Below are 27,435 nucleotides of genomic sequence, written 5' to 3'. Positions count from 1 at the left end.
GATCTGTGCTTATAGTGAATGCATGTTCAATCTGCTTATAGTTTACAGTGGTGCCTCGCAAGACGAAAATAATTCGTTCCGCGAGTCTTTTCGTCTTGCGAAGCACAGTCCGTCGCAACTGCGCCTCTTCAAGCGGCTTTAAGAAAAAAGCTCAAGACGTTTTTGTCTTGCGAAGCAAGCCCATAGGGAAATTCGTCTAGCGAAGCAATGCAAAACCGAAAAACCCTTTCGTCTAGCGAGTTTTTCATCTTGCGAGGCATTCGTCTTGCGGGGCACCACTGTATTTATTTAGCTGCTCACAGTGAGAAGAACCATAACTATTGGTGAAGGTCATAATGTCAAAAACCTCCCAGCAGGCTTTGGTAACAGGAGAGCGAGATTCACAGATGCCACCCATCATTGTTATGGGTTGATGGGCAGGCAAATAGTTACCCCCCTAGCTGCCCTCTCCCTATTGCCGGGCACCCGTGGTTACTTGAAAGAAAATCACCTTTCACACACATAGAGCGCCTTTTCATAATTTCATTACCATTATTGCTATCTATCTCTATATACTTGTAAACCTCTGAGAAGCCATTGGCATGTAAGCACTATATAAATGAATAAATGAATACAATCTCTACTTACGTTCCACACGGGCTCGCTTCTGCCCATTAACGACAGAACAGGAGTGTAGGGAAGGAACTTTAAACTCCATCAAAATCAATAAAACTTGACTTCAGGGAATTCAAAGCCAGGAGCTTTGAATATAAAACATACTCCTCCCAGAATCTAGTATGTGGGACAAAGCTCCCCACTTCTGAAATGTTCTGCATTTATTTCATTTCATTTGTATCTTTCCTCGAAGAAGTTCATGGGTTTCTTCTGTCCCTCCTGATTTATTCTCACAACAAGTACTATGAGGTAGGTTAGGCTAAGTATATAAGAGAACATTTGGCACAGGTCACCTAGAAAGCTTTAGGTGGTGATTTGAACCTGGGTTTTCCCAGTCCTAGAATCTCTCTACACCACAATGCACATAACCATTCAGAACTTTGGTAAACAGCCTCCTTTGGTCCAAACTGATTTGGAGGCTGTCTGCCTGGGGTCTAAAACTGAAAGCTGATTTGGGGGAAAACCTGAAGTTGCATGCCTTCTTCATCCTTTATCACTGGGAGTTATTTTACTGTATGATGTGATATTTTACTGTATTTCTGGTTTCTATGGAAGCCGCCCAGAGTGGCTGGGGAGACCCAGCCAGATGGGCGGGGTATAAATAATAAATAATAAATTATTATTATTATTATTATTATTATTATTATTATTATTATTATTATTATTATTATTTTATTTACAAAAAACAATGTACCTCTATGGGTGGGAATGCAGGCATATAGCTCTCATGTCACCAATTCTCTCTGTGATCTCATCAAAACCTAAACTGTAATTTAAATGGGTGTTTCTTCTTTATTCAAGACAGCAAAAAAACATCAACAACCAACCAACCAACTCATTTTTAAATCTATATATGTGTGTGTAACTTTGTACAAATATACAAGAGGATTTTTTTTTAAAAAAACTCGTTTGCCATTGAATAAAAAACAATAATTAATAATATCAGGATTTCATAATCTAGTCATTTGATTACCAAACTATCAGACGGCCCCGATGTGATACCGTTGAATTTCCATTTTATTAAAAGAGAATGTTAACACTGTACAAACCAATTCCGTTTATCCCCTTTTTTGTCTTCAAAAATATATTGTTCCCATTAAGTCTGTTTATCTAGAAGCCCAAAGTGAGAGAGAGGGAGGGAGAGAATAAAAGCCCTTAGAAGTCTTGTGTGCAAGCAGGCATTGTTTGGCATTTGGTGGGCTGCTGGTTTTCTGCTGCGCAAGAGTGCCGGAAGACTGTTGAGATGCAGGAGTGCAAAAGCATTAATGTCAGCACCGGGCAAACATGTTTCTCTCAAGTACTTCTTCTTTTAAAGCAGCTGTTAGCCAGCAATCTGGAACAAAAGGAAGCATGTGAGGAAAACAGTGAAACAGTGCCAGTTTAATAGGCCAAAGAATGAACATTGAATGGGTCAGACCTTGTCCCACACAATGAAAGGGAGAGAAGGTGATATTACTCGTGATAAACTTCATGAGAGACGAAGGGATATGTGGCTCCCTACCCCTTGTTACTTCAAAGAATTATCACATTTAAACCCGGTATATAAACCAAGGAGGGACGCGGGTGGCGCGGTGAGTTAAACCACGGAGCCTAGGACTTGCTGATCAGAAGGTCGGCGGTTCGAATCCCCGCGACAGGGTGAGCTCCCGTTGCTCGGTCCCTGCTCTGCCAACCTAGCAGTTCGAAAGCACATCAAAGTGCAAGTAGATAAATAGGTACTGCTCCCGTGGGAAGGTAAACGGCATTTCCGTGCGCTGCTCTGGTTCGCCAGAAGTGGCTTAGTCATGCTGGCCACATGACCCTGAAGCTGTACACCAGCTCCCTTGGCCAGTAAAGCAAGATGAGCGCCGCAACCCCAGAGTCGGTTACGACTGGACCTAACGGTCAGGGGTCCCTTTACCTTTACCTATATAAACCAACCTCATGTTGACGCGGGTAGCAGTGCTGGATTTATGTATAGGCTAAGTAGGCTGAAGCCTAGGGCCTCTAAATCTAGGGGGGCTCGCCAGCCTGCCAGCTCCCCAGTGCTGCAGTTCCCTTTTTTTAAGAAAAAAAAAGTTAACATTTTCAATGAATATATCCCCTCCATAGACACCTCTGTGATGATGATGGCATTAAAACATCCTGTTCTTATTTCTCCATATTTATAAAGTGAATGTTTTTGTTAGCTTGCTAATGTGGATATAAATATTACATAGCAAAATATGCTTGCTATTATCTGTTTCTATGTTTTCCCATATATGGATGATTTATTTATTGTTCTTGTGAGCCATTGAGGGCATCATTTGGGGAGTGACATATAAGTAAACTTGCTGATAATAGTAATGCAAGAATTGGCCCCTGGGATGCAACACTGATGTTGGAAACTTGGAGAGGGCTGGTGCAGCCATTGGGGAGCAGAGGCCACCACCTCAGGGGGTAGAAGCAGCACCCCCGTGGACGCCCTCTGCCTGCTCCACCACCTCTGCCACCACGGGAGAAGCACCAGCAGAATTGGTGACAATTTCGGCCAATTTTAGGCGAGATATTGTGGAGTGTAAGAGATCCCACCCAAAATAAGCCAGATTTCACACGAAATCAGCGCTGATACCAGCACCGCTTCTCCACCAGTGGTGGAAGCAGCAGGGGGAAGTGCCACAGATGGTGGAAGTGGCAGAGTGGCACTTCCTGTTTCGCTTCAAGCAGTGAAACAGGACACACCGCTCTTGCCTTGGATATACTATTAATACTCTTTATAGCGGTGCTAGTTGACTGAGCTGGTTGGGTGACCTCAGATTTTGAGCGGTATAACCTTTTTTTCTTTTTTCCTTGCAGATTTGTTGATTAGTCTCAGAACTGGAGCTGTTCCATCAGCGTTAAACCTCTCAGGCGAGCCTCTTGAAGATGCTTCATGACTTTGCTATTAATTAATTAGGATGTCACAATCAGATCTAACTGTAGCTTGTAATTAATTATTTCTGAATTTCATCGGAATGTGATCCTGCCTTATAACAGTTTACTTTATTTCATGTGATAAAAAAATCTTGGCAACTTAAATGACTGTTACTTCCTATAATAAGTATACTTCCACATGTCAGCTCCAGCTGGATGTTTTTTGACATGGACTGACATCATATTAAAACAAGTATCCCTGTGGGATGGCCATGGGGCTACAGGTGATTTTTCTGGATTCTGTTTTCTGGGGTGAACTATCCACATCAACCACTACTAATGAAGCAGTATCTATTTATGCAGATCTTGAGGGCAAGAAGGCTTACTGCCATGTTTGTTCTAGAGCAGCGATGGCTCTCCAGATGTCACTGATCTCTCATCACCCCTAAGCATTGGCCATGCTGGCTGGGGCTGATGGGAGTTGGAGTCCAACAACATCCAGAGGACCACTGGGCTAGAGGCCTATCCAGGGCTAAACTAGTCATGAAGCACAAGGCATGTCCTTTTAACTTTGGCAGAAGTTGTGAGGGATTCTGAAGAGCAGTGGCACGGCGGAAAGGATGTGTAAACCCTTGCTTTCAGGACAGTTTCTCCAATCAAAACCAACCCCACTCCCACTATTTTTCTGTCTTCAGGGGTAAGTATACAAGGTCACTTTTTCCATAAGTTTTTTCTTCCCAATAGTTTAGTGTGTGATTTTGTTAAGAATAACCTGAGGGGGAAAAGGATGCCAGACTCTTATATCTCCCCTGTGGTATTGCTCTGATCATATTTATAGCTCTCTGAGGCTTAAAAAGTTTATTATAATATAATGTATTGTATTGTCTTTATATTATATTATATTATATTATATTATATTATATTATATTATATTATATTATATTATATTATATTATATTATATTATATTATATTATATATACTGTATGCATCTGCTATGCCACATCTGGTCTGGTCCTTAGTGATATGTGAAAGTATGCTTTTGGGTATGGCCCTTTTCCAGACTGATATACATTTCAGTGAAAACTATCAAACCTGCTTCTAATCCAACCAAAATTTTAAGCCCCATTGATTTCAAAGGAAACAAAAACTGAGCATGCACAGAAATAGTTACACTGTAATGAATGGGCAGTGCAACCCTATGCATGTTCCTCTGAAAGGAAGTCCTACTGTATTCAAAGAGGTTTGCTCTCAATTCAGTGTGCGTAGGGTTCTGCGTAGGTGACTGCTGCAGATTAGGACTGGTAGGGTGGAAGGCAAGGAGGCCAACAGTAGGGGGAGCCAGAGTCAATGACAGGCAAACTAATTCTAGTTTTGTTTTCATTCTGCTTCCTGTTGAGTTCTACAAGGGCAACAGTGAGATTAAGGAGAAGGAAGGTGACCAGCCGCGCCATTCCCTGGACTAACTGTAAGTATGAAGTGAAGTCTGGGCTTGGTGGAGCAGTGCTGGATTTTTCCTAATGGACCAGACACCACTAATAAGAATGTAAGCCTAAACAGTACTTAGGCTTGGCTGGAATGTACCCTATATGTGGGGTTGAGACTGTGATTTTAATGAGTGCATTGTAAATGTATTGCACAGATTTCTGCTAATATACAGCATTAGTAGCAAGTGGCAATCTTGAATGATGTAGATAGTCATGCTTCCTGTATGAAGGCTGGGGAGGGAGACTGGATTAATTAGTTTCTCCAGTCTGAGTATTTAAATTCTCACTGCTCTTCTTCTGTATAGGAATTCAAGGGAGAGTTGTCAGTAATAATTTCTTGAGAGATTTTTAAAAACCTGTGTCTCCCTCCCTTATTAGTTTTAATCAAGAGTCACGGCTCCCTAAGCTTGCTTTGAAAATTATTACCTATCAGCAAGACGGAAGACCAACATATGAGCTATTGACAGCAAAAGAGGAGAAGTTCTTCATGATAGCTAGCTGTTGAGACAAGAGTCCCTTGTTTTGTTTTGTTTTATCCATCTACCTGAAATGAAGTTCTTAAATAAAGCAACAATAGTCGAACTCTATGATGGCATTCGCTTTGTTCTACAGGCAGAGGCTCTGATCCAAGGATTTGTGGGCGTTCCTAAGGGGCGTGTTATGCCAAGAGATCTGCAATTGGATCTTCCCACATGATTTTATTACATACAGGCGCAAATATTCTAACTTTATGTTTCTCCCCTGTGACAAATAGCAGCATGGTCAGCACAGGGCAATTAATTAACCAATAATTTTAAAAGAATGAACCTGGCATTCATTTGGCAAGCTGAAATCTACGTGGAAGGACCAACAGCTCTTAGCTCCATTAGTATGTCAAGGTTAGACCACAGCATCAAAAATAATACAGACCACAAACATCATATATTTTAGCTTACTCAAGGAAAATAAAAGGTATCAGACAGTGTGTTCACATGCACAATCAATAGCATATTGATTTCGATAACTTTCCCCTATCCTTGCAGCCTGACAAGCAACAACCCTTCTAATCTATTTTTGATTTCCTTAATTTTAATTAAGAGCAACAAGTGAACATACCAGTAGGTTTGCCCACAGTCAGCTGAGGTTTCCTGAGCATAGCTTCCTGACTTCATTTACAAAATGGTACATGGGGGTGATGCTCTTCCATTTCAACACAAACCCATAGCCATTTTTCATAACTAATATTACTCAGTCCCCTGATAAAATGGCAGTTGTAATGGACTGCGATCTCAAAGATGTCAAAGCATGTCTCAGCATCCGATTGGGGAGTGATGCTAAGGAATCTGGCCTACACCTTTCAACTCACTGAATCTATATGGAGTATTTCATTTTAGTGCCACATCAGAGCTGAAGAGTCCTAAAGTCTATTAAGTCTTAACTAGAGTTTTACACAAATGGTCCCTTAAAATTCTCCACTCTGTTTATGAGCAGAGAAATTGGGGGGCACTTTCACTACATTTCTCCAACAGTTTCTCAAAGATTGCTCACCATTAGTAGTTGCAGTAGCACAATACCCCCCCCTTTAATGCTATTGCAAGTGGCATAGCAGCAACTGTGTTGGCAGCTTGGCCACCATTTTGTATCCTCCACAATGCTTCAGACACAGACTTGTTCTGGGGCATTGTGAGAGGAAAATGGTGGCTACTACAAAAAACGGTGGAGAACATTTGGGAGGAGTTCTTTGGCCCTTTTTGTTATGTATTGAAGTTCTCACCCTGGCCAGCAGGAGTATTGTGTATGTAGTTTTCACTCAGGTCCACGTTAGTTAGTTTAGGCGGGAAACCCTGGGTTGTTGTTGCTACAATGTTGACAGCTGGTTGCCTATAAAAGCAGGCCGGCTGAGCTGTTTGCTGTTCAGTTCTGTCCAGCTTACAAATAAAGAGCTGCTTTGGAGAAATCGCTGTGTCGTCTGCTATGTCTACCCACTATTTAACACTTTTCTAGGAGGTTGACTAAGATAAAGAAAAATATTACAAAAGAGTAGATTGTCTGCAACACTTTTTATGTGAACAGTACCATGGTCTCTCTCAACAACTTCTTTCCAGACCCATGGCCATTGCTCTGCTGCTTGAGTCTTATATGACACAAAAATATCATCCATGTTTTTATTGAATTGAATTTTGTTTAGCCTTCTTCTCAGAAGGGAAAATATTCAGAGGTTGAACTGTTTGGCATGGGAAGAACAAAGCAGAGTAACTCAGATATTGGAAGCTTATAGGCTCAATTTATAGGCCCGTGCCATCAAACAACTATTGATGCTTGAGAGTTTCCAATTGCTGGTAATGGACTGCGGGGTGGGTGGGTGCGGGATAATGTGTTTGATCGATCAGCATGGACAAATTTCATTTAGAGGATCAATAACAGTTTATACTTGACAGAGCTGAGGGAGCACATTTATTTTTCCCTTGGATTGAATAAATGTTTTCAATGGGACCACAAATATAAAGCAAATCTAACCGTTTCTTAACTTGAGGCAGATATGTGTTATTGCAAGCAATGTGTATTTAAAACTAATATACAGGGCAATGGATAGCCAGAGGCTGAAGTTGCTGAACGAAATGAATGTATAGTTTATTAAAATGGAACATATGGCAAGTAGACGGGTTTGTTTTCCTAGCTGCGTGAAATCCATAACAGAAGCAATCATTTTCTTAAAAGCACAGTTGTTTGTTTGTTTGTGTATGTGTGTGTGTAGTGTGTAGTGTGATGTGATGCATTAAGGATAAATCAGCAAAACCTTTTTTTAAAAAAATTATGAAATGTAAGAGCCCAACTTAGCTGTCACAGTTCCATCAAAATATGATAATGGTTTATTGCATTACATTCTGACAGTATACTGTACAAAGTTGTCAGTGCTTAAGAACTACAAGCCAAGTAGCTGCTGATGCAAATTGCATGCTCACCATCAAGCTTTCCAGTAATTACAATCATCTAGCGCATACCAGATTTTTTTTTAAGGGATAGGAGCACAACCAGAATTGTATATGTGTGTGTGTGTGTGTGTGTGTGTGTGAGAGAGAGAGAGAGAGAGAGAGAGAGAGAGAGATAACCCAAACAATGTGCACACACTATGCGAAGAGCATGGCCCCATTGCTTCCAAACAGTCCAGTAGGTGCAAAGGGCAAATGGGGTTTCTAAGGTCAATTCTCAAGACCAAAGTAGTATGTTGAAATGTGAGTGTGACTTACACTGGGATGAGTTGGAGACATTTATTTCACCCTGAATCCAAAACCATACCTTTTGCAATGCGTCCAGATTTTACTGGTGCACAGTACTGCTTAGGCAGTAAAAACTAGACGCACTATTCATGAGCAATTGCTGCAGTGCCTGTTTTGGAGGCAGCTTGTTGTGGAGATGTTTGTAAGCAGGTGTCATGGGCCAGGAGTCGGCTTCACCTGCTGAGCAACCGCCTGAAGGAGCAGAAGGCGAAGTGACTCCAGCTACTGCTGATCGGCCTTCTTGCTCCTGATGAGAACCAGCTGGTTTCAGCTTTCTTAAGCAGGGTTTCCAGCCTCTGTCAGTTTCTGGAAACAACATTCATTGTTCCTGACCAGACCGTTCTGCTTCTTGCTTCTCATGGCCTTGGACCCTCGGTTTTCTTGACCCCCCGGATTGTCTGACTATGTGAACTGAGATACTCCTGACCTTAGGCCTGGACTGGACCTTGTTTATGTACTCTGACGCCAGGCAAGTACTCCCCCTGAGACTTGGCTGGTTGGCAGGCTTCTCCTTCCACTGAGCTCTGCTGTGGTTGGCAGCACAGGACCACGGCAGCAGGTGTATCACTCAACCTCTAAGAGGATTTCTAAACACACTAAGGGATAATTCAGGTATGTCTGCACTAATAACTGGCATTATGCAAAAACTTGCACTAGCAACCCATTCCCCTCAAGCTTTTGATATGAGTTAGTCCCCACCCACCCCAAAGCCCCAGAAATCTCCATTGATGTTGCATTACATGTGTGTGGCATTTTTCACATACGTTTCCCTTTGGAGCAGTCTGTAGTACTGCGTGCAGCTAAGAAACGGAGTGTTGCGGTTTGGTAGTACAGGACCTATGCAATGAGCCGTCTTTGGTTCACATTTTCCGTCTTTGGTTCACATATTGCCTCAGGTGGTCTTGTGTCCTCCTTGGAAAAGGAGGGGCCCAAGCTTACGGAGGAAGAGCAGGAGTCTTGAAGTTGTCAATCAACAGTCAGCATTTGGACAGCAGACTGAAAAGTCACTCAGATCACAGCAGATATACAGGGCATTTTTTCAGCCAGAACTCAGTTCTGGCACCTCCCAGGTGGGCACCGTTGCCACTATAAGAGAACAAGGGAGGTGTTCATGGTGAGTTCCAGCACCTCTTGTTCTAGAAAAATAGCTCTGGGGATATGTATTTTTATTTAGACAATAGTAACTATTTCTCAATCTGCAGCTATACCTAAAATCTAGCATATGAAGTATTTCCTCTTTTTGTTGTTGTTGCTGTTGAAAATTAGAAGTGGCCGCCCAAATTTCACTTCAGCTATGAGCTCCGTAGGTGGCCTGTGGCAAGTTACAGCCTCTCAGCCTGTCCCAACCTTATCATCTGTAACATGGGACTGACAAGTTGGGCCCAACTTATAGGGTCACTGTGAAGATTGCTGAGATAATATATGGAAAGTGCTTTGAGCGAGCACCAAAAGCCTAAATAAACACGAAGCCCTATTCTTAGCATGGTAGGCAGCCCTGTTCTTTAAACTCGCTGAGCTTCAGCAGTGAGAAGTCAGTTACAATAAAGGACATTGTGTAGGCCACTGGCTATCTCAGGCACACTTTCTTTCAAAAGAAACAACAAGAATGGTTTAAAATGCATATTGTCTGTGCATGTTTCAGTAACCAAAATGCCAGCTATGCCTGCCTTAGGGCTGCTTGTATGTCAAATGATTAAGTCTTCAAGACTCATAACCACAGGGTCATTATCAATGGTACTTCTAGGTCATTGTGCGCTCTACACCGTTTGAGGCAATGGTTGACCTTTTGACAACACTGCTGGGTAACATGGTTTCTGAGGGCATAAATAATCATTGTTAATTTGTGATGTGAGGGGCTGTTTTGTTTTTACAAAATGTGTGCATATTATAAGACTATGTGACTTAAGGATACTCAATTAGGAAAGCAAAACAGTTTCGCTTGGATTTCTGTCTTTCTCCCCAGTGACTTTTAAAGTCGGAGGAAGGATGGGGAGGAGGCTATATATGCCAACCATAATAGTCTAAAAGATAAAATTAGACCTATATGCTAGGGAAGGGCCGGTAGACCATCTGCTTTTCATGCAGAAGGTCCAAGGTTCAATCGCTGGCATCTCCTTCCTGAAACCCTGGAGATCTGCTGCCAGGCAGTGTAGGGACACTGAGCAAGATGATCTGATGGTCTGATTTGGTATAAGGCAGATTCCTATGTTCCTATATCGTCTCACAATATAACAGGAAAGCTATCCAGGATAGCTAACCTGTGGCCTTCAAGATTCTGCTGCCCTACCACTTCCATCAGCCTTCACTAACTTGACCAATGGTCAGGGATGATGGGAGCAACAACTGGAGGGACACAAGTTATCCATTCCCACTTCAGACCCATGGATATCAGAGGGACCGATTTCACTGCATGAACCTGAAACTGCATAGTTTACTCCTTCAGTACATTGCCTTGATTTCCAAGAGTGTACTTAAGAGTAAGTGGTTGGAAGGTTTTGGTATCTAATATTTGGAGGTCCGGAAAATAGGAAACTGCCTTACTGCAAATCAAACTATTTGTCCATCTAGATCAGCCTTCTAACTCATAGGGGTTTATTCTGAGACTCTCAGGGATCTTTCTGATTACCTGGTCATTTGATTCTTCATTACAATTCCATAAGTGTTAGGGTTTTAACTAGTCTTTTTTTCTGGGGGTACGCATACCCCTAAACATTTTGTGAATCTTTGTATTTTTGTCCATTTACTGTATTTATTCCCCCCCCCCCCGATTTGAACTATAAAATGGTGATTTTCTTGAGTCAGAATGAGAGTAACCCTAAACATTTTTAAAGAAAAAAAGCACTGGTTTTAACATTCACTTTGATTAACAGCCTGTTCCTTTCTTTCTTTACCAAGAGCCCAGACTCTCCCTTTATAAGCAACTAATTCATTGTGGAAGCTTATTTAACTACTTGTTTTCCTTGTTTTCTTGGGGAAGGGAGTGGGGCGTGGGAAGAGAAGGACCGCACCCTACAATTTTTTTAAAGTTCATGCTACAAATTTGCAAGAGAAATTTTGAGACAGAACTGGCCACACATTGTTTGAAAACTGTATACTTCAAGTAAGGAATGCAGCAAATCAGCTTGCCAAGGGCCTAGCTGCTGCTGCTGCTGAGATACTGTATCACACTATTAATTAAAATACAAGTCAGTTCTTCCTCCCTCCCCCCCTCTCCAGCACTTGTAGCCTGTGGGTATCCAATGCACTCCACTTGATTGAGTCAGGTGGCGATGGCAGCAGCAGAGGCAGCACAAGCATTCATGATTCTGTGTGCTTGGAGTGATGGCATGAGAAGGCAGTGAGAAGAGGAGGGATGCAAAGCCGTTTTCTGTTCTCTCTTATATCAAGACAAATGTGCTGCAATGCTCAGACTGCAAAAAAGAAGAAGACTACAAGAGATCTACCCTTAAAACCTTTCCACTGTGATTTAAACAAGGGGGTCCAACTCCTCCGAAACTCTGAGTCTTGTAGCGTACTCAGATCTTTGTATGGCCAAGGCAACTGTTTCCATGGTGATGCAAAGCATTTGACAATGGTCACTGTTTTGGTGAAGCAAATTAGTCCATGCAGGAGACCTGTATTTAGTAATAAGGTGGGATACTCCCCCCCCTTTCCTGGGAAGGCGAGGCATCAAGGAACATGGGTGGGGGTGGGGAAAAAGAAATTTCCTTATTCAGTGCAAAGCAAGTCATATTCAAGCACACAAAAATAAACCCAACAGCAGCAACAGGGGAATGAAATTAAACATGTTATAGTTGGGAGTACAGCCAAATCATGAAATATATGTTTAAAATCAGAAAGCTTGGAAATCAAATTTCACTAGTCTCAGGTAAAAGTCCTGGTTTATGCAAAGTACTTGGATTTCTTTTCTGTCAAAAATGTCTGGGTAGGATTTTGTACCTTCCCTTCCCAAGTGCAGAACAATCAGCCATATTGTTAAACAGCAGCACTTCCTTGATCCAGCAAGGGATATAGCCTTACACTTACACCCACCCACCCACCCACCCACCCCCTGAAATGGCTACAGATGTGCATCTGGGGAGATGGACATTCTATGCACATCTCACTACTCACCTAAGCCTCACTGAACTGATGCTATACAGTGGTACCTCTGGTTACGAACTTAATTCGTTCTGGAGGTCCGTTCTTAACCTGAAACTGTTCTTAACCTGAGGTACCACTTTAGCTAATGGGGCCTCCCACTGCCGCCATGTGACTTCTGTTCTCATCCTGAGGTAAAGTTCTTAACCCGAGGTACTACTTCCAGGTTAGCAGAGTCTGTAACCCAAAGTGTTTGTAACCTGAGGTGTTTGTAACCTGAGGTACCACTGTATGTCCTTTAAAGCATTTTGGTATGCATATCCTTATCCAGAAGTATTAGCTTGGTTGTTTATTTAATTCTTTCTACTGAAAAAGCCTTCAGCAACTAGCTGCCTTCTGCTAGGATCAATGACTAGTAATTGCAGCTCATTGGCTTTGAAGGGACTAATAAATCTAAACATTTCAATTTTCAATCAGAGATATAGCCAAAGAATGAGGGCTGGTTCAAACATTACATACTAGCAGCACCACACCCACCGTTGCTCTGGAATTCTAAGAAACAAATAAAGTGCAGTTTGGAAATCAATGTTTAAAATCAATGTGGTTTTGAAAGGTTCTGTCCATCGCCCCGATTCAAACTGGTATCCAATTGCATCCATACACAGATGGGAGCCGGCTCCTCAAACTTCGGAAACATTATTTAGAATTTAGTTAGAATTTATCTTTAGGAAGTGTCCCAACTGAATCACAGGTAAACAACCTTCCAAAATATGTCGCAGATTTTGTACACAGGAGAAATTTAACTGGAGGACAAAATCTGATTCAGATGTAGACTGATACACGGAACAATCACACATGTTTTCTGTATGACGGTGCGTGTGGGGATACTGCCACCCACTGCAGCTTCTCAAATCTTGCATATCACTTGCTGTTGTGTTATTGCTACATATTATGATCTATGTGTTAGTTTGTTTCATATTTGTTGGATGCAGAAGTTGCTTCAATAAAAAATAAAAATGCAACATTTGAAACAGCAAGAAATCACTCCCATTTAATATAAACCGCTCTGGAGCAAACTGAATCCCGGGTAATAATATTTAAACTTCGGTTGTCTTCTCTGCCATTGCCTGTTTTACATCAAAATATGGTCTTCTGAGATTTGCCGTTCCAATCATTATCCAAATGCCTTGGGGACATAAAAGAAGATAATCAGAATTTCAAATAAATCGAAGGTCTATTTACATAGGCTTGTAGAGGCAATGAGCTATGTGAAATACACAATAGATTCAGACTGTTGCTGTAACTAGTATTTTATACAGTTCACTCACATTCCTAACAAACAACAATTCTGCCATTGTTCCGGATTACCTGTTCTATTCCTGATCTGGAAATTACTACTCCTATCATATTTGTATCCCTGGCGACACAGTCACATTTTTGAAGGAATATATTTCCGTATATCAGCGAGTCCTCGCCCTGAGATCAGCGGGGGAGGTCTGTTTCACTGCCCCTCTGGCAAATGTAGCCCCTTGTGCAGTGAAACAGAATAGGACCTTCTTGGTAGTGGCACCCAAACAAAACCCTATCTTTCCACCCAGGCTTTTGGAAGAAATTGATTGTTCAAGCTCAGGGTAATTATGATGTCTGCTACAGTACTTATATGATGGTGTAATGTTTCTTTTTAAAAATGATTGTTGTTTATGATTATTACTAGCCTTGATGACTAAGTTTTACATCCACTGTCATAGGTAGTATGTCCATGAATACCATTTGCTTGGAATTGCAAGTAGGAAGAGTGCAGTTGCACTCAGATCTTGCTTATGAGCATCCCATAAACATCTAGTTGGCTATGGTGAGAACAGGATAATGGACTAGGTGGGCCATTGGTTTAATCCAGTGGGGCTCTTATGACATTCCTAAAGTCTTCTTTATGATTACCCAATTATTCTTTTTTCAGATATACCCTGAAACTGTATTGTTTTTACAAATATGCTCCAAGCAGTCCTAAAGGCAAAGGTAAAGGTACCCATGACCATTAGGTCCAGTCACAGATGCCTCTGGGGTTGCGGTGCTCATCTCACTTTACAGGCTGAGGGAGCCAGCGTTCGTCCACAGACAGTTTTCCTGAGTCATGTGGCCAGCATGACTAAGCCGCTTCTGGCACAATGGAACACCGAAACCAGAGCAGCACATGGAAATGGCGTTTACCTTCCTGCCAGAGTGGTACCTATTTATCTACTTGCACTTTTTGGCGTGCTTTCAAACTGCTAGGTTGGCAGGAGCTGGGTCCGAGCAACAGGAGCTCACTCCATCGCGTGGATTCAAACCGCCGACCTTCTGATCAGCAAGCCCAAGAGGTTCAGTGGTTTGGACCACAGCGCCATCCACGTCCCTCCAAGAAGTCCTAAGATGGTTTAAAAATAGAACAAATAATGATGATGATGATGATGATTTTTGCATCAGTAGTTTGATTTCAACTAGTGTGAGACAGACAGGAATTCCCAGTCCTTACTGCTTATATACAGGAGTCAGGACTTACTCTTTCTATATGAATAAAATGAATTAGTCAATCAGTCAGTGACAAAAACATCCTATGCAATCAAAAGATTTTTCATGTTAAGATTAATTTAGTGTAATGCAAGCTTAAATATTGCATAAGCCCCCTTGACATTGAAATATACGGCTCGGAGGCAAGACTGGAGCAAATACTGCCAGCCACTAAAAAGCTGGACAGAAAGGATAATGGAACACATTATCACATTCTTCTCTCATTCTTTGTGTGGCAGCTGATAATAAGGGAGGTGGGAGGAGACGAGGAGGGAGGAAAGTTAAGCTGTCAAAGACCTTCCGATTTTAAAGCTGTTTCTGCACCAAGTGAACTGCAGGAATAACTCTGCTAGACCCAACTACTCATACTGTCATCATTTTATGAAGAAGGAGCACATGAAATATTGTAGTGCTTGGCAAGGGCCCTTATTCCTCAGATATTCTGTGGAGGTTTGCAATGGAGAGCTTAAGGTATTTTCACACATCATGCTACCGTTATGTGTCCTGGAGCATCGCGAACCCTATTTGAGTACATGGTTGAATGTGCAGGAACCTGTTCTCCAGTTCAACAGAAAGCTGTGCCAGAATATGGGATTACCATTGCACCTTGACCTATACGAGCTTTTGGTGTCATGAACATAAGCACGTAAAAAGTGCCTGCTGGATCTTGCCCAGCATCTTGCTCTCACTGTGGCCAACCAGGTGTCTCTGGGAATCCCACAAGGGCCTGAGTGCAACAGCACTTTCTCCTCCAGCAGTTTCCAGCAACTGATATTCAGGAGAATGCTGCCTCTAACAGTGGAGACAGAACATTGCCATGAGGGTTACTGATAGGCTATCCTATGAAGCAGAATCTTGGTGTTCCACCATTATAATGCAAATAAATAAATAGGAGTGTCAAAGGAGAGGCTATGCATCCCTCAGTTGTGAATATTCTATTTTCATTGGCTTTATACATTGTTGCTATTTGGTAATAATTTATTTTGGTTAAACTATATGTAATCCACCATGGATTATAGTTAATCCTTCTATCCCTCTTCTCTCTCTCTCTCTCTATGTATATGTGTGTGTGTATGTATGTATATGTATGTATGTGTGCATGCACACACACCATCTATATATCTATATATCTATATATCTATATATCTATATATCTATATATCTATATATCTATATATCTATATATCTATATATCTATATATCTATATATAGATATAGATAAAAAAATATATAGGTATATATAGTGGCACCTCAGGTTAAGAACTTAATTCATTCTGGAGGTCTGTTCTTAACCTGAAACTGTTCTTAACCTGAAGCACCACTTTAGCTAATGGGACCTCCAGCTGCCGCCATGCCACCGCTGCACGATTTCTGTTCTCATCCTGAAACAAAGTTCTTAACCCGAGGTTCTATTTCTGGGTTAGCGGAGTCTGTAACCTGAAGCGTCTGTAACCCGAGGTACCACTGTATATAGAGAATGAGTTTCCCCAAATAAAACAGCAAAACATACCGTAAATAACAAGAATTTACTCCCTTCCCCAAGGAACTGGTTATCCACCATAGTACATTGGTCCAATTTAGATAAAAACAATCACTATTTAAGTCAAGTCTGAGCAGTCATGTACCAAAATACCCCTTTCCCTAAGTGTCCTTGAGTTTCTGGTGGTCCTCTTTCAATTAAGTAAAGTTATGATTCTTCAGAATCATATTTGGTGCCCTGATTTCTTGTCCCTTGTGCATCCTTGTGGACAATTTTTCCACCACAGAACTCTCAATGTATATCTGAAAACACAAAAAGATATTTCCTAAACAGTTTGCTGCTTGCTTGCTTGCTCAATCACACAGCTCGGAGAACATAAGGGGAGACCAAAGGGGAGTGTTAGGTGGGGCTGCTTACTCTCCCAGGGCTTCTCTGGTAGGACAAGAAGACAGAGCAGGAGGGACTGTTTGTGCCTGCAAACAGCAAGGGCAGCTGTCTAAGCTCGTTGGGGTCTGGGACCCTGCTGCATACACACCATACAATTAAATAACGTATAAAGCACATTATTTGCCCCCAAAGAACCTTGGGAACTGCAGTTTACCCCTCACAGAGCTTGAATTCCCAGCACCCTAAATAAACCAGTTCCCAGTATTATTTGGAGGAAATGGCGTTTTACAGGTGCTCTGTGTGTACACAGCCCCATATGTACTAGTTAGGCCCTTTGAGGGATGATTCAGGAGGCAGCACGCAATCACATGTGTAAAATACATTTGAGGTGGTGGTAGGGAAATTAAGCATCTGTTAAAAGAATATTAAAGCTGCATAGCTAACCAGATGGAGGTTAGGAAATTTGAAAGTTGAGGTTGGCTCATCCAGAATTAATTCGTCTTCCTAACACCTACAACACATTCCGTTTATCTTGGCATGCTTTTGCTCTCCCTACAGGAGCACTCACAGGCATTGCTAACAAAAATGGCTACATACTTCTTAATTAAAAGGGGGGAGGGAATAAAATCAGGCATGAGCTGTGCAGTCCCTAGGGGCCATACTGAGGGGGAGAACTGGTTGGACTGAGCTTGATATGAACCCGTAGCCTGTCTGTTTACATCCTTGGGAAGCGCTCTTCACCAGCCAATCAGAAGAGCCATGCCCACAATCACATGGGCTACTTCAGGGGCAGAACACATCCATCATTGGGCGTTTGTCCATTTGGGGCTTGCTTGGATGGCTTCTGGCCTATTGGAAGTGAGAAATGAATGCCCGCCCTCCCACTGCAAGAAAATGAGAGAGGTGCCAAAAGTCATTATAAAAAATAGAGGTGCTTTTTGATTGGGGAAGAAAAAACCCCAACTGAAACCAAATGAGTGATCTCGGCTTAGACCCAACATTTTGCTTTTTTGTTTGTTCCAAATCCTCAGAGATATGTTAGTATCAGCACGAGCTGTTCCGCAAACAGCCTCACAAAACAGCATCAACATGTTGAGAGACCACCAGAAAAATCTCAGTTAATAATAGTGAAGTGCAATCTGCCATAAACATGGAGAAACGATTTTGCTTGCAGACTTTCATTTTTCATAGATGGACATAGATGGTAACTGGGTTTGAACATATAGATTAAAAAACAACAACAACCATCCCTGCACAAGTAATATGTGTGCAGAAATGTGTTCAGTTGTGTGCAAGGTGAGATTGTTCCCATTTGACATAGGAGCATAACCGCCATTAAGTATTAACTAGACAGGTACTAGTAATAGCCCTTGTCAACACTTTCAAAGGAAATCAATATACAACATAAATGTAAAATTAAAAAGGTTCTTCCCTAGATAGCAATGTGTAACTTGGGCTGAACACTTAAAACGCCTCCTAATAATCTGCATCCCTCTTTTTTCCACCATCCCTCTCCAGATACACAGAAGCAGGGTTGGGTGCCCTTTCGAACGTTAGTTAATGCAACACATTGTAAAACCTTTGCAGCAATCTATATGTGCTGGCAGATGGTTGCTGCCATGTATGGCTAAGAGGGACCACCCCCTCTCCTATTTTACAGAGGCGAGTCCTCTGATTGAAGGAGTCTTCTGTGTGAGGGGCTGTTCAGTCTGGGAACCATAAGAAGGGAGAGTGGGGTGCTCCTTGAGGTGGCCTACCTCAACACTAAATACTTAGTCAGCAAACTGAAATGGCACAACGGTCACCTTATCATTGACTTCCCCACTATGGTAAGATGTGTTATATTTCTGTTCAATTTAAAGTGATAACGTCAAATTTTGCATTTCTACATATAAACCTGCACATATAAGTTTAATGCAAATCTGTGTCTTCCTTTGCTGTCTCTTTTTGGTGCTGTGCTTCTTTTTGCGGGGAGGGGGCATTTGTTTGCGCAATGCATAAATGGCCATGCTCAATGCAGCCTGTTTGCATAGCACACTGGTCTTTCTCCCCTCATACTGTGCAGTTTCACTTACCCATGTGGTATCATGTGGTGCAAACTCCATGCCAATCTACTGTGCAACTTGGTCCTATAGAACAGTGTCAATATCAATGAGCACACTAAAAGGAGGGCTATTTCCACCCCCCCTAAAAACCATTACTGAATTAGTTCAACTTTCCCGAATACTTTACCTGTGAAATTATTTCCTGTTGCCACTTTCCCAAGGGCCAGTTCAAATAACAGCAATCTTGTCTATCACGTGGCATGGCACACTGGCGCACTGTGCCCACCATCACAATCTTCACTTGTCTATGTGGCGATGGCATATCCAGCTGATGCCCTATGCATGTAAAAGCCTATTTTCACAGGCCAAAAATGAATGCTCAGCTCCCGGATTTTATCGGACCATGTGGTTTTGATCTATGTATGTTGGATTTTGTGTGCATAGTCCATAATTTGGATGTGATGTCCCTGGGTAGATGTCCAGGGATAACAGAGATAGAGACAGTGACACAATGGATGGGAAGAATGTCTCCCTCTATGCAATGGCTGGGTTAGTATTGTCCAAAGTAGCCCCAGTTGGACGTTCGGGCACCGGAGCAAGGAAAACCAATAATTTCAGGGGCGAGTGTGTGATTCAAAACAAAACTTAATGATATGTCGGGTGTAGGAGATACTATCCTCAGTCCTCTTGTTTCAGAGCAAAAATCAAAGCATGTTAATAAAGGGGTGAAGAGGTTGTTTTTCATATGACATACAAAGGAATGAACATGGAACTACACTTGGGACTTTTGTTTCCAGAGATGAACTCATAGCTGATGGTCAGGCAGCCAAAGAGTTAAGAAAAATACATTTTGTAATCGGAACAACACATTTTGACACAAGTAACACAGTCAGTGGAGTAGCGGTTAAGGAGATCTAGCATTCTCAAAATGAAAGTGGATTTGAATACAATGCTAGCACACAAAATAAAATTCATAGCAATGATCACATTCATATATTGCATTAATCTGTGTGAAAATAAATTGCAATTAGCATGGAATGAATAGCACATTATTAGCGTCTACTTTAATTAAAAGTACCATAGTGATGGATACATGTTTTTATGGGGTTTAAATTGATTTTTTTTCAAGACCTGCAGAGGGAGCTATTGTATTTATGCAGAAATCTTTTTAAACAGATTTTTTTTCATAAGGAGAGTAAGAGGGGTTTGTAAAGGAACATAAATCCACAACCGCCCCCCCCCCCAGTACCATGCCAGAGAACTCTTTCACAAGAGCAGACAAGTATATGATATAAAGATTCTGTAGTCATATGTCACAACCATCTTAATCATATATATTTGGAACTAGATATTATTTGTAACCATGGTAAATGCAAAGTGGATAGCAGGATAAAGGATTTTGAAATTACTTTCAGGGACCTTTTAAATTTTGTTTTGCAAATTAGCACTAACTGCAGTTGTTACGGCTTTTCATTATTACTGGTTTACCCATCAGTTTTACCTGATCAGGTGTTTTTTTAGAGAAGGACTGTAGCTCATTGGTAGAGTACATCCTCTGCATGCAAAATATCCCAGTTCAATCACTGGCAGGGCTAGAAAAGTCCACTTTCTGATATCCTGGAGATATCTGATATTGATCAACCAGTGATCTGAGTCTGGCCCTGGTATAAGAGAGCTTTCTACATTTCCTCAGGCAGGAGAAAACACCTTAATGAGCAATCAGAACAAATAATCAGCCGATATTCTTATGAAAATCAAATCATTAAAAGCATTTACTATAATACCAGAACTGACCCTAAAATACCTGGTCTGTGGGAGCTGCCAGCGTTAAAACAAACCATTTTTATGACAGCCTCTCATATAGGTGAGAAGTGACGTGACCAGGAGCATATCTGATCACCTTTGACTTTTGGAACCTCATGGATTAGGTGCTCATTTGATGTGTGCATCTCAATGCTCAGAGAACCCCACTGAACACAATGCTCTCATCTAGACAGCATCTTCTGTGCACAGCCACATGTCGGAGTCCTTTTGCTTACATTTTTTAATTTGCATTTTTGTTTGTTGATATCCTGCAGTCCCTTGCCCTTTTAGGAAGGATATTTTAGTTTGGTTGGGGAACATGGGAGCAGAAAACTGACTGAATTTTCTCACCATGCCTATTTGTGCAGCCACTATATGCTTGATATGCTAGTGAAATCCCTATACTTGTGATGGGGTTCTGTACCACCGTTTTGGCCATGACAAAAAGGCTTCCTCCCATGGCAGTTTAAAATAATTAAAATCACAGTCCCATTAAAACTGCAAGAGCCAGGATGAAACAGAACCAAGCAGATGAAAGTGGTCTGCAACAGGCAAGCCTAAAATAAACTAAAGACTGGTAGAATAACTGCCCATGTGAACAGGCTTTTCCAAAGAGAACACAGAGAGTGGCGTGAGTTTGTATTCCAAAAGAAGTCTCTTTGCTTATATTCTCAGGGCCAAAGTAGATGAGATGCTATTCACAGAATTGCTTACTGTGTGAATGGTGTCAAACCTAATCTGGCCTTCAGGGCTCTGTCTGGAACTGAAGGGAGTTGCTCAGTCAGCCTGCCTATTGATCCCCCCTTTTGAAACTTGTTTAGTATTTTAAGCTCTTCCCATGCACTGTATGGTTTGACGGGCTTTTCCAAAAGCCTCTCAAACTATACTCTGTAGGCACCTTATTGAAGAATGTCTGGTGAATATCATGGTATAGGAAATTTGGGGGGATATCTTGTTCCAGAAGAGTTCTTGAGTTCCGAGACAGTTCCTTAGTCAGAAAAGGACAGACTTGCTTTGCCCAATTTCACTTTGATTTTAGTTCTACCGTAAGCAGGAGGAGCTCCTGTTGCTCAGTCCCTGCTCCTGCCAACCTAGCAGTTTGAAAGCACTCCAGTGCAAGTAGAAAAATAGGTACCGCTGTAGCGGGAAGGTAAACGGCATTTCCGTGTGCTGCTCTGGTTCGCCAGAAGCCGCTTAGTCATGCTGGCCACATGACCCGGAAGCTGTACGCCGGCTCCCTCGGCCAATAAAGCGAGATGAGTGCTGCAACTCCAGAGTCGGTCACGACTGGACCTAATGGTCATGGGTCCCTTTACCTTTAAGCAGGAGGGTAACCTGCTTGTCTCAGTTCCCAATGAAGTTCTGATCTTGTGCTAGTGTAGTTTTTCAATGGTGATGAGGATAAATCACATTTTAGTAAAAGTTAGTGTGATGTCAGGGTCTGCTGGAGAGAGCAGTATGCTGGAGAGAGCAGGGACCGAGCAACAGGAGCTCACCCTGTCATGAGGATTCGAACCGCTGACCTTCCAATAGGCAAGCACAAAAGGCTCAGTGGTTTAGACCACAGCGCCACCCGCATCCCCATCCCTAGCAACTAGTATTCAGAGGAATACAGCCTCCAATACTGGAGCTAGTACACAGACATTGTGGCCAGTACTCATGGCTATCCTGGTCCTCCATGAATTTGTCTACCTCCACCCCTTTAAAGCTATTTGAGTTGGTTGGTGGCCAGTGTTATAACTCCATCTTCCGATTATGAATTCCATAGTTTATCTATGTGATGTGTGAAGAAGTACTTCCTTCTGCCTGTCCTTAAACTTCCAGCCACTGTGGTCTAACGCAGAGTGCGCAAGGCAGCTTCCTAACTTTTTTAATCCTAGCATAACAATCAAGGATACTGCACTATTACAACTCTATGCAATTAAATACCGTTTCCACCTAGTGCATTTTTCTTGCATTTGGAAATGCCGCTGGGGGTGGAATAATCTAATGGGACTTCAGCCCTTTGTCATGCCATCTAGAATTGTGGAGTGACAACAGCAGAACATTCTACTTCCTATATAACCATCCTTAACATTTTTTCAGTGTTGTTTGTGTGAAATAAAATATTCTACCTGAACTTGAATTGCCTTTCATTTTCAGGGAAGGAGATGAATTTATAGTTCATGCTCTAAACTTTTATCATCTTCTTTTTATAGGCTGGTGCCACCGGGATTGTTCAAGTGGTGACATTAACTATTATAACCGTAGATGGAAAACAGAATTCAACATTTCGGTAATGACTGTACATTAGCATTTAATTTGTGATTTATCATTTGGGCTTTAGTGCTAAATCAGCTAATAATAATAACAATAATATTAAAAAAAATCCCAATATGTCCATGTTAAATAAAAGAACTGTGCTTAGAAATAAAATGTCCTGAAGGATATTGGATTAGAAGGCACAGAGTTTATATTTAATTTCTTCCTATCAGTTGCTGCCTGTATAAACTCACAATATGTCTGGATCTACACAGATCTATGCAATTGGATAAAAATCTTAATATCCTATCTTAAATTTTTATCTGTTTGCAAGGATTAGCCCATTCCACTAATTCACGGAGGTCGGAATCTTAGCTATTCGGCTGTTCCTTACTTAAGACTGTATCCTAAGGGAAATCTTGCAGTATCAAATCCAATTGTAAACATTAGCAGTTAAACTGTACAGACTTGCTTCATTCCAGAAGAAAATGATATTGCATTAGGAAGCGGGCATTTCTTTTGCCAACTGCAATGAAATATATTTTCCTCATAAAAGGCCTAAATGGAAGACTGTCATCAAATTGCAGTGAGTGATGGGCTTGGGGTTCCTGGAGGAGTAACCATATTATGCAGAGACATGGTACTGCTGCCAAAACACCATTCCAATACTGAGTCCCCTCTTTCCTCCCCACCCAGGAAAATATATTATTGCTTACCTCATGCTGACATCTCGTCACTGCATGTTTCCTCCAAAACATTTACTTATTTAAGAAAACCTATACCCTGTCTTCTTTTCGTGATCAGAGTGTTCATGATGGCTCCCAGCAAATTAGAAACCATTCCAAAATGTGTAATAAAAATTCTGTTTGGGGCCTGGAACAATCCAGAGTTTCCCAGAGTCAAAATATGAGAAACTATGATTTGTTCAAACCATGATTCAGTCAAACCAGGATCAATCTGTGGTGTGTGTTTTTTTTATTCTAGTTTGAACAAACCACATTTTCAATATTCAGATGTAACAAGAATCTGCAGTTTGTTCCCAACTGGAAATTGCAGCTAGTGTACAACGTGGCAGCCAGATTACTGAATGGATTTCACAAGTCTGAACATAAAACTCCAGTTCTGTCCCACCTGCACTGCTTCCTGGCCCAATTCAAGGTGCTGGTTCTGACCTATAAAGACTTTCACAGCTTGAGATGCCAACACCCCATGGACTGCCTTTCTTCAATGAACCTATCTGGACTCTGAGATCTGAGATCCAGACCAAGAGATATTTGGAGGGTGGTAATGGGAGAATGAGCCTTTTTCTATGGTACCCCCTGATTGTGGAATGCCTTCTCCAAGGCAGGTCTCCTGGCACTGACTTTGTCATCTTTCTGGTACCAGGCAGAGGTGTTTTATTTTCCCCAGTATTTGGATAACACTGATGGCCAGGCCTCTAGTGGTTACTGGTGTTCATCCTTGTGCGTAGGTGTAGATATTTTGTGCTGCTTTCCATGACATTCTTTTTGGATGAACACGCTTTGATCACGTTAGGACAACTGGTTTATTGAGCATTCATCCTGATTTGCGTGCAGGGAGGTCAGACTACATTAGCTATTCAGTGAGCATACATTCTAATTTGTTTGCAAGGAGGGTAGATGAGGTTGCATCAGGAGGGCTTTGTGGAGTTGCCCCCACAGCCATGCCACTCAACTGCAGCCATGGTGGAAGGAGCGGGACAGGACAACTGGATCTGATGCAGAGCAATTGCTGTGCTGTTTCCAGACTGCACAAGTAATTAGATCTGGTTTGAGCCCGATGTCATCACATAATAGCTGGCGCAGCCCCATGCTCCATCCTTGAAATTCCCCATTTTAGGGCATTCCACTGGCCCCCACCCATGGAGATACTACTAGTAGATCTCCCTCTTGCCTCCTCCAGTTGGTGGAAGGGAGAAGCTAGCACCAGCAGGCTGGTGCTCACAGCATTCTTTTGGGGGCAGCTGCTAGCAGGCTGGCTTAGATGGGAGAGTTGGGCAGATCTCCATTCAATCCAGCAACTTGGCATAAGAGGGGGTTAGAGTACTGTGTTAATATTTTATATTTGCATTGTTCATTAAATTTCATACACATTTTGTATTATTGTAAATTCCTTTGGGGTGCCTAACACACACACACACACACACACACACACACACACACACACACAGGAGAGGGAGGAATGTGCAAGCTAAACTGGACCACTGGAATACTACAACCCTTGAATACGACCAAAGCTTGCTCATCCTAGAAAAGCAATGCTCCATAGAATTATCTACCCTTATATGGGGAAGGAAGGGAATCTGATATTGATGCAGCCACTTCCTGAGTCCACAGACTCCTTTGCCCAACAAAATGTGGCCAACTCATCAAGAGAGACTCCCCATTATGTTGCGATGAATTCAGATTTCATGGGAGAAAAATACTCTCTATCTAGAACTAGGTAGGAGCAAATAGTAACATCTTTTCTTTCTTTTTTTCGGAAATCAGTTTCAGTGCTCAGGTTGTTTGGTCATTTAAAATACCTGGGGAATTGAGAAGTAGCCTTTCGATAGCTATGAGCTTCCCTTCAAGTGGCATATGCAGATGAGTGCCCCCTTGATGTGTAACAAGAGGGCTCTGCATCTTTTTTAATAGCAACCCTGATGGTAAGACATGCCCTGAATAGCAAAACATACTTAACTACAGTAACTAAATCCATATACTAATAACTCTCCATGATGCAGAGCATTTGGCAGATGTTTTCTTTCTTCAGCACATGAAGGTCTGATTCCAATGTCTAGTTTGACGTTGCTGCTTTCATTAGGAGTTGTATTGAAACGGTTGTGTTTGTTTGCAAAGTTACTGGGTTGTATGGCTCTTATGTTGTTGTTACCCTGTAAAATGCCCTGTGGCCTTTTGCCAAATGGCGGCACGTAAATTTCTAAATAATATCGCCCCCTCCTTTGTTTTTCTAGATGCAAAAGCTTAGGGAAAATGTAACAACTGAAATGGTATTGCTCAGTAGGGGTGCACAAATGTAACTGAAAAACAAAATTAACACACCTCTGTTGGTTGGAATGTGGACTCCTTCATTGCCACCCCCTTTGCTTTTGTTTTTTCACAGTTCTTTTATCCAGTGCACCTGAAATTTGTAATATGCAAATCTTGTCTGGTCAACAACATTTGAAATTCCAGATTTCCCAGATCTGTGTGAAGGTGTGTGAAATCAGTGTTACCACTTCAGTGCTGGAGGGTATATAGGTGCCAAATCTAGATTGGGATCCCTTGGCCCCGTCCCCCAATAATTTTCATCTGGGAGCACAGCCCCCTCAATATTAGCTTCCCCCACCCACCTGCATTCCTGCCTCCTCCTGGCTGCCTCACCACAGCCAGGTACCACCCTCCATTTCCAGCTTGCCTCCAGGATGAGCAAGGAAAGCATAGCGGTTGCGGCAGGCGCATGTAAGTGTGTGGTGTGTGCATGTCTGTCCTCCACCTGGCTGCCCAGCCTTCCTTCCCCTGCTCGCCTGCTCCCTCCCTCTCTCTGTATGGCTTACTTTGATTGGTTACTTCCAAGTAAATACGTCTAGAACTGCAATGTGGTCTTAGGATGACAGTCCTAATCACCCTTAGGTACGGGGTAAATGCCATCAAGCTCCACAAGATTTACTTCAAAGTAAGACTGTGTTTCTTGAGTTTGCTATGCATCGGTATGAATGCTTGTCTAATATCTGCCTGCCAGTGCTGGAGTGCTTTCCCAACTTTCCACTTGCACCAAAGTGATCAAAATCCTTTCCAAGGGAAACTTTTTCCCTTGCTGGCACTTAGGCACCAGTGTGGTGTAGTGGTTAAGAGTGGTGAAGTCGTAATCTGGTGAACCGGGTTTGCTTCCCCACGCCTCCACATGCAGCTGCTGGGTGACCTTGGGCTAGTCACATTTCTTTGAAGTCTCTCAGCCCCACTCACCTCACAGAGTGTTTGTTGTGGGGGAGGAAGGGAAAGGAGATTGTTAGCCACTTTGAGGCTCCTTGTTGTTGTTTAGTCGTTTAGTCATGTCCGACTCTTCGTGACCCCATGGACCAGAGCACACCAGGCACTTCTGTCTTCCACTGTCTCCCGCAGTTTGGTCAAACTCATGCTGGTAGCTTCGAGAACACTGTCCAACCATCTTGTCCTCTGTCGTCCCCTTCTCCTTGTGAAGAGAAGACTCCCAACATCAGGGTCTTTTCCAGGGAGTCTTCTCTTCTCATGAGGTGGCCAAAGTATTGGAGCCTCAGCTTCACGATCTGTCCTTCCAGTGAGCACTCAGGGCTGATTTCCTTAAAAATGGATAGGTTTGATCTTCTTGCAGTCCATGGGACTCTCAAGAGTCTCCTCCAGCACCATAATTCAAAAGCATCAATTCTTCGGCGATCAGCCTTCTTTAGCCAGCTTTCACTCCTTAGGGTAGTGATAAAGTGGGATATCAAATCCAAACTCTTCTTCTCTTCTTCTTCACCAGGCCCAGGTACTCCAGAGATCTTGGAGGTGACCCTGTTTACATTTTTACCTGTTTTTGATGCTCTGATTCATTTGTCTACAT

At 42.2% G+C, this 27,435-nt stretch overlaps 2 long non-coding RNA genes across 2 annotated transcripts in view; both read left to right on the top strand.

Annotated features, from left to right (window-relative positions):
• The window catches only part of LOC310703258, a 331,049-nt gene that overhangs the window by 39,868 nt on the left and 263,746 nt on the right, over positions 1-27,435 (top strand). The gene's annotated exons all lie outside the window — the stretch shown is intronic.
• Positions 4,919-27,435, top strand: part of LOC310703296 — a 44,045-nt gene continuing 21,528 nt past the window's right edge. Inside the window, exons 1-2 of the long non-coding RNA XR_014524066.1 lie at positions 4,919-4,992; positions 22,809-22,885. This is a non-coding gene — a long non-coding RNA (uncharacterized lncRNA). The remainder of the gene's footprint in view (positions 4,993-22,808; positions 22,886-27,435) is intronic.

This window comes from Podarcis liolepis (assembly GCF_965112155.1).
Source record: "Podarcis liolepis genome assembly, chromosome: 1".
In the NCBI taxonomy this organism is placed as follows: domain Eukaryota; kingdom Metazoa; phylum Chordata; class Lepidosauria; order Squamata; family Lacertidae; genus Podarcis; species Podarcis liolepis.
The sequence above is the reverse complement of the archived record's forward strand: the minus strand, read 5'-3'. Positions and strand labels throughout refer to the sequence as shown.